The sequence below is a fragment of the Mandrillus leucophaeus genome, unplaced genomic scaffold (assembly GCF_000951045.1).
Source record: "Mandrillus leucophaeus isolate KB7577 unplaced genomic scaffold, Mleu.le_1.0 Scaffold143, whole genome shotgun sequence".
NCBI classification, from domain to species: Eukaryota; Metazoa; Chordata; class Mammalia; order Primates; family Cercopithecidae; genus Mandrillus; species Mandrillus leucophaeus.
This window is the reverse complement of record NW_012101399.1, coordinates 4,536,811-4,544,446: the sequence shown is the minus strand read 5'-3', so window position 1 is coordinate 4,544,446 and position 7,636 is coordinate 4,536,811. Positions and strand designations below refer to the sequence as shown.

At 37.9% G+C, this 7,636-nt stretch overlaps 1 pseudogene; it reads right to left on the bottom strand.

Annotated features, from left to right (window-relative positions):
• LOC105535243 overlaps positions 1 to 7,636 on the bottom strand; it is a 104,107-nt pseudogene that overhangs the window by 29,892 nt on the left and 66,579 nt on the right.

Here is a 7,636-nt window from a genome sequence, read left to right as displayed (position 1 = left end):
GTAAAATAAAGCTTCAAAGGTTGAGGATAAATGGAGGATCTTAAAAATAGCAAGAGAAAAGAAGAATATAACACATAAAGGAGATTTAATTCATTGGGCAATAGACTTCTCAGTAGAAATCAGGACAGGAGGAAGTGTAGTGACATTTTCTAACTGCCATCCAACAATACTGTACCCAGCAAAGTTTTCCTTCAATTATAAAGGAGAGATAAAGCCTTTCCCAGACAAATAAAAGCTGAATAAATTCACCACCATCAGACTCATTTTACAAGAAATGCTAACTTCAATCTAAAAAAACAAAACTAACACGTGAAAAGAAAACATTGAAAAGTATAAAACCCACTGGTAAAATTAAGTACACAGACAAACTTAGGATGTAATTGTGGTGTGAAATCCACTCATAAGTCCAGAATGAAGGCCAAAAGACACGTGTATGGAAAACAATAATAGCTACAGTAACCTAAGAGATAAGCAGTATAAAAATATGTAAATTGAGACAACATAAAGTCAAAATGTGGGAGGGTGGTGAAAATTTAAATGTAAAGTTTTTGTTTTGTTTTTATTTTTCTTTATTTTTACACTTTGAGATCCAAAGTAGTCATCTCTTTAAAATAACTTGTCATATCTATAAGATGTTTTTTGTGAGCCTCACATAACCACAATGCAAAAACCTGTAATAGATTCACTAAAATGAATTAAACATACTAACAGAAAAAAAAAAAAAATCACTTAACCACAGAGGAAGATAGGAAGAAAGGAAGAGAGGAGTTACAAATCAATGAGAAAATCAACAACAAATTGGCAATAGTACGTCCTTATCAATAATAGCACTGAATATAAATGGACTCAATTTGCCAATTAAAAGGCATGGAGTGTCTAAATGGATAAAGAAACGAGATGCAACTATATTGCCTATAAGAAACCCAGTTCACCTATAAAATACACATAGACTGAAAGTGAAGGGATGGGAAAAAAAGTATTCCATGAAACTGGAAACCAGAAAAGAGCAGGAGGAGCTAAATTTAGATAAAATAGACTACACATCAAAGACTGTCAAAAGAGACAAAGAAGGTTACTATAAAATGACAAAGAGGTCTGATATAGTGTTGACCCTGCCAAATCTCATGTTGAATTGTAATCCTCCATGCTGGCGGGAAGGCCTGGTGGATGGCGTTTGGATCATGGGTGCAGATCCCTCATGGCTTAGTATTATTTTCATACTAGTGAGTTCTTATGAGATCAGGGCATTTAGAAGTGTGTGGCACCTCCCCATTCAACTCTGTGTTTCTTGCTCCTGTTTCATTATGTGATATGCCTGCTCTCCCTTTGCCTTCTGCTGTGATGGTAAGCTTCCTGAGGCTCCCCTAGAAGCCAAGCAGATGCTAGCATTTTGCTTCCTGTAAAGCCTGCAGAACCATCAGCCAATTAAATCTCTTTTCTCTATAAATTACCCAGTCTCAGCTATTTCTTTATAGCAGAACAGCCTAACACAGAAAATTGGTACCAGAAGTGGGGCTTTACAATAAAGATACCTCAAAATGTGGAAACAACTTCAGAACTGGGTAACAAGTAGAGGTTGGAAGAGTTTGGAGGGCTCTGAAGAAGACAGGAAGATGAGGGAAAGTTTGGAACTTCTTAGAGACTGATTAAATGGTTGTCACCAAAATTCTGAAAGTGATATGGACAATGAAGTTCAGGCTGCTAAGATCTCAGTGGAAATGAGGAACTTATTGTGAACTAAAGCAAAGTCATATGTGTTATGCTTTAGCAAAGAGCTTGACTACATTCTGTTCATGCCCTAGGAATGTGTGGAAGTTTGAACTTCATAGTGATGATTTAGGGTATCTGGGAGAAGAAATTTCTAAGCAGCAAAGGGTTCAAGATGTGGTCTTACTGATTCTAACAACCTATGCTCAGATGTAGGAGCAAAGGAATGACTGAAAGTTGGAACTTATATTTAAAAGGGAAGCAGAGCATAAAAGTTTGAAAATTTTGCAGGCTGGCCATGTGGCAGAGAAAGAAAAAGGTTTTTCAGGAGAGGAATTCAAGCAGGCTGTGGAACAACCACTTGCCACAGTTATTTGCATAACTAAAAGAGAGCCAAGTGCTAATATCAAAGATATGAAGAAAAGGCTTTAAAGACATTTCAGAGACCTTCACAGCAGCCTCTCCCATCACAGGCCCAGAGGCCTAGGAGGAAAGAATTGTTTTGTGGGCCAGGGCCAGGGCCAGGGCTCTGCTGCTCTGCACGGCCTTAGGACAGCGCTCCCTGCATCCCAGCTACTCTGACTTCAGCTTTGGTTCAAAGGTCCCCTGATACAGCTCAGGATACTACTTCAGAGTATGCAAGCCATAACCCTTGGCAGCTTCCACATGTTGTTAAGCTTGTAGGCACATAGAGCGCAAGAGTGAATGAGACTTGGCAGCCTCTGCCTAGATTTCAGAGGCTGTATGAGAAACCCTGGGTGTCCCGGCAGAAGCCTGCTTCAGGGGCAGAGCCCTCATAGAGAACCTCTACTACAGCAGTGCCAGGGGAAATGGGGGGTTGGAGCCCCCACACAGAGTCCCCAATGGGACACTGCCTAGTGGTGCTGTGAGAAGGAGGCCACTGTCCTCCAGACCCCAGAAGGGTAAATCCGCCAGCAGCTTGCACCCTGAACCTGGAAAAGCTGCAGGCACTCAACACCAGCCCCTGGAAGCAGCCAAGGGGGCCTGAACCCTGCAAAACCACAGAGATGGAGCTCCCAAGGCCTTCGGAGCCCACCCCTTACACCAGTTTGCCTTGGATGTGGGATATGGAGTCACTGGAGATTATTTTGGAGCTTTAAGATTTAATGACTGCCCTACTGAGTTATGAACTTGCATGGGGCCTATAGCTCCTTTTTTTTGGGCTGATTTCTCCCTTTTGGAATGGGAATGTTTACTCAGTGCCTATATCTCCCATTGTATCTTGAAAGTAACTGACTTGTTTTTAATTTTACGGGCTAATAGGTAGATGGGATTTGCTTTGTCTCAGATGAGACTTTGGACTTTTGCATTAATGCTGGAATGAGTTAAGACTTTAGGGGACTGTTGGGAATGCATACAAGGCAGGCTAGTATTTTGCAGTGTGAGAGGGACATAAGATTTGGGAGAGGCCAGGGCAGAGTGATATAGTTTAGATATTTGTCCATGCCCAAATCTCATGCTGAATTGTTATCCCCAGTGCCAGAGCTGGGGCCTGGTGGGAGGTGTTTGTGATAGTGAGCTCTCATGAGATCTGGTCATTTAAAAGTGTGTGACACCTCCCTGCTCCTACTCTCTCTGTCTTGCTTCTGCTTCACCATGTGACATACCTGCTCCTGTTTGCCTTCCACTATGTTTGTAAGCTTCTTGAGGCCCCCCTAGAAGCTGAACAGATGTCAACACCATGCTTCCTATAAAGCCTACAGAACTCTAAGTCAAAAATCTTTTCTTTATAAATTATCCCACCTCAGGTATTTCTTTATGGCAGTGCAAGGACAGCCTAATACAAGATCATTTCAGCAAGAGGATATAATAATATATATGTACCCAACACCAGAGTTCCCAGGTATATAAAGTAAACATTAATAGATCTAAAGAGAAAGACAAATTGCAATACAACAGTAATAGGGGATTTTAACACCCCACTGTCATTAATGAACAGATCATGCAGACAGAAAATTGACAAACATCAGAGTTAAACTACACACTGGAACAATTTGGCTTAACTGACCTTTACAGGACATTTCGCCCTACTGCTGCAGAATACTCATTGTTTTCATCAACACAGAGAAAATTCTCCAGAATGGACCATATCTTAGGCCATAAAACAAATTCAAAAATATTGAAATGATGTAAAATATCTTTTCTGACCACAATGGAATAAAACTAGAAACCAGTAAAAAGAGGAATGTTAGAAAGTATGAAAACACATGGAAATTAAACAATATGCTCCTAAATGACCAAACGGTCAATGAAGAAATTAAAGAAATTTTAAAATTTCTTGAAATAAATGAAAATGGAAACATAACATACCAAAATCTATGGGATAGAGTGAAAGCAGTACTAAGAGGGAAGTTTATAACTATAAGATCCTATATCAAAAATGTAGAAAGACTTCAAATCAATAAACCAACAATGCACCTCATGGAACTAGGAAAGCAAGAACAAACTAAACTCAGAACTAGTAGAAAGAAATAATAGAGATCAGAGCAGAAATAAATGTAACCGAGATCAAAACAAAAAACAAAACAAAACAGTTCAGAAGCAGCCTTACAGAGAGGTCTATGTGACTAGAAAGTAAAGGCCAATAGCCAGCAGAGAATTGGTGCCTTCTGCCTAGAAGCCAGGTGAGTGAGCCATCTTAGATGCAAACCCCACTGCCTGTTTCTCCTTTTAGCCATTAAAACATTTTTAGTTTCCAAATTCTGAAATTATCTGAAGTTATCTCTTAGATTACTAGATTTTTAGTCTTAGTAAATAGGTGCATGTATCATAGGAAGATATTTCTTTCTTAAATCTTCAAATAGAAATTTTAAAACAAATGTTTTTATACTTTTTCAAATGTTTTTATTCTTTGGTTTTGCATTTCATACCAGAAAGCTCGCTTTCCCTGATATATGGTTACATAAGGGTAGTAATCAGTGATCAGTACACATAAAAATTATTTTAAAATTTAGCTCATTATTTCCAAATTGTGCTTTCCTACACTGACATTGGCCTATGCTTACTGCAGCTTTGGGATCATTTAGACCTAGATTCAAATCTCAGCTTTGTCACTTATCGGCCATATGTAACTTGTTCAAACTTTCTAAGCCTCAGTTTCATTTCTTTCTTTTTTCAAAATGGAGCGATAATATCTAGCTTATGACATTGTTGATTAAGGATTAAGTGAGCAAACACCAAAGTGCCTAGCAGTGAGAATTTTTCTTTTATTCCCGAAAGTTAACCAATTTAACAGTGCACTGTTAGACCCAACAATTAGGTTTTTGTTTTACCACATATGAAGAACTAGTAACAGAAAAAAGATCAGTTTGTTCTCTTACGTTCCATCCTATTCCATTTGCACATAAAAGAATGGAAATAGCCCACCCATTTCTTTGGCTTGATATATGGCTATGTTTTTGCACACTGTTGGCACTGAATAGTTTTCATATATGGATTATTAGGTAGTCAAATCTTTTTTATAAGTATACAATTTTAAACTATTTTACTAGTGCTTAAATTATTTCCATTTATTCTAGCACTAGTAACTAATTTATAAAATATTTAATGAAAAGGCAATAATGATACTTTGTCATCAGAAAGATGGAGGTTTGAATCCCAATACCGAATGTGAGCTTGGACTAGCTGCATAATCTCTAAGCCTAAATTTCCTCGGCAATTAAATGATGATAATAATTATTTAGCGTTGCACATGGAACATAAACACTCAAAAAAAGTTGTATGTCATCATCATTATTAAGTGATAATAATATATTTAACCCTATATGGATTATATATGGGTTAACTTTATATGGGTTAAACCTGTAACCCATATAGGTTACTCTTGTTGATTTCTAATTCTAACCACTTTGCTGACTTTTAGTAATTTCTGATTCTAACCAGAGTTTTCAAATCTATGTGAAGAATAAACCTATTATTCAAAAGTGCATACTTTGTTGATGGCAGACCAATAGTATTATCTTTAGGTTACATGGAAATTTGAAGCAATAGGTTTATGTTACTAAGATTCTTGACAAACAACTTTACCAAATTCATCATCGTTGTTGGGCTATGCCAGTCTAACTTGGTGGAAAATTTGAATCATGAAATATTTAACGTATAATAAGTACATTTGTTTGCCTCCTGTGAGAGTTATCACAGTTGTAAGTACATTGTAGGCAGTGTATTAATTACTTTCTTAATATTGACTTAATTTCTATAAGTTGGGAGAATTAAAAATGTATAGCATTCTTCATGTACTAGCAAATGGTATTCTGAAAGTTAACAAGAAAGAAATTAATTCATTTTAACTTCTTAGAGGATCAAAAAAATTCACAAATATTAAAAATCATTTTTACCAAGTCTTGTTACAGATTCTGAAAATGAGATTCAGATCAGAAGAATAATTTTCTGGCCAGGCGCGGTGGCTCAAGCCTGTAATCCCAGCACTTTGGGAGGCCAAGATGGGCGGATCACGAGGTCAGGAGATTGAGACCATCCTGGCTAACACGGTGAAACCCCGTCTCTACTAAGAAATACAAAAAACTAGCTGGGCGAGGTGGCGGGCGCCTGTAGTCCCAGCTTCTCGGGAGGCTGAGGCAGGAGAATGGCGTAAACCCGGGAGGCGGAGCTTGCAGTGAGCTGAGATCCGGCCACTGCACTCCAGCCTGGGCGACAGAGCAAGACTCCGTCTCAAAAAAAAAAAAAAAAAAAAGGAATAATTTTCTTTGTCTCTGTTTAGCTTAGAGGACATATGCCTGTTGTTTTTTTTTTTTTTTTTTGCATTCAATGTTTACACTTAGCTTTTTAAAAAATAGCTTTTTCCTTATGCTACAGTAACATGTACCTCCCTGATAAACTTCAGGCAATATAGAGAACAAAATAAAAATTACCCATAGTTTTGCTCCCCTGCACTACCCACTGTGAACATTTCAATCTGTCTCTCTGGGCTCTATTTTTTAAAAATTTATGTACATCCACCCCCATAAATATGGTAGGACCATGTCTGTCTATGTTACTACATTAAACTTATAGTGCCACTATAATTATCAATTGCCTTATGACTTTTTCTATTAGGGTCTTAATTTTTTAGCTTCTTTTTCAGTATTCTTTTATGTAAAATATACATAACATGTCAACATATATAAAGCATATACATAACAAAGTCCTGCAACACTTAATTTGTGGTACTTTTTTCCTGTCATACAAATTTTCAATTTTTATTTAGTAAAATCATTTGTTTTCTTACAGATATGTTTTGGTATTCAGCTTAGAAAGGCCTTTCACCTCAAGATTATGTAGGTATTTAAACTTTTTTTTAAGTTCTTTTGTGATTTTTGTTTTGTTTTTCTAGTTCTTATGTGATTTTATTTTACATTTAACCCTTAACCCTTTGCTAAATGCTTAAAATACTTTGAAGGCTTAATCTAGTAAGTAGGAAAATACAGTAGTCCCTCAGTATTCACAATGAGGATTGGTTCCAGGACATCCCCCACCTCCCAGCAGATACCAAAATCTTTGCATACTCAAGTACCACAATCCTGTGAAAACCAAGTATACAAAAAGCCGACCCTCAGTATCTGCGGGTTTCACATCAGACAAATACTGCATTTTTGATTTGCCTTTGATTGCAGATGCAGCACCCGTGGATATGGAGTGCTGACTGTATTTATTGAGAAAAAAGAGCCGGGCGAGGTGGCTCACGCCTGTAATCCCAGCACTTTGGGAGGCCAAGGCGGGTGGATCACGAGGTCAGGAGTTCAAAGCCAGCCTGACCAAGGTGGTGAAACCTCGTCTCTATTAGCCAGGCATAGTAGCAGGCACCTGTAATCCCAGCTACTCAGGAGGCTGAGGTTTACAGTGAGCTGAGATCAGGCCATTGCACTCCAGCCTGGGTGACAGAGTGAGACTCTGTCTCAAAAAAATAAAT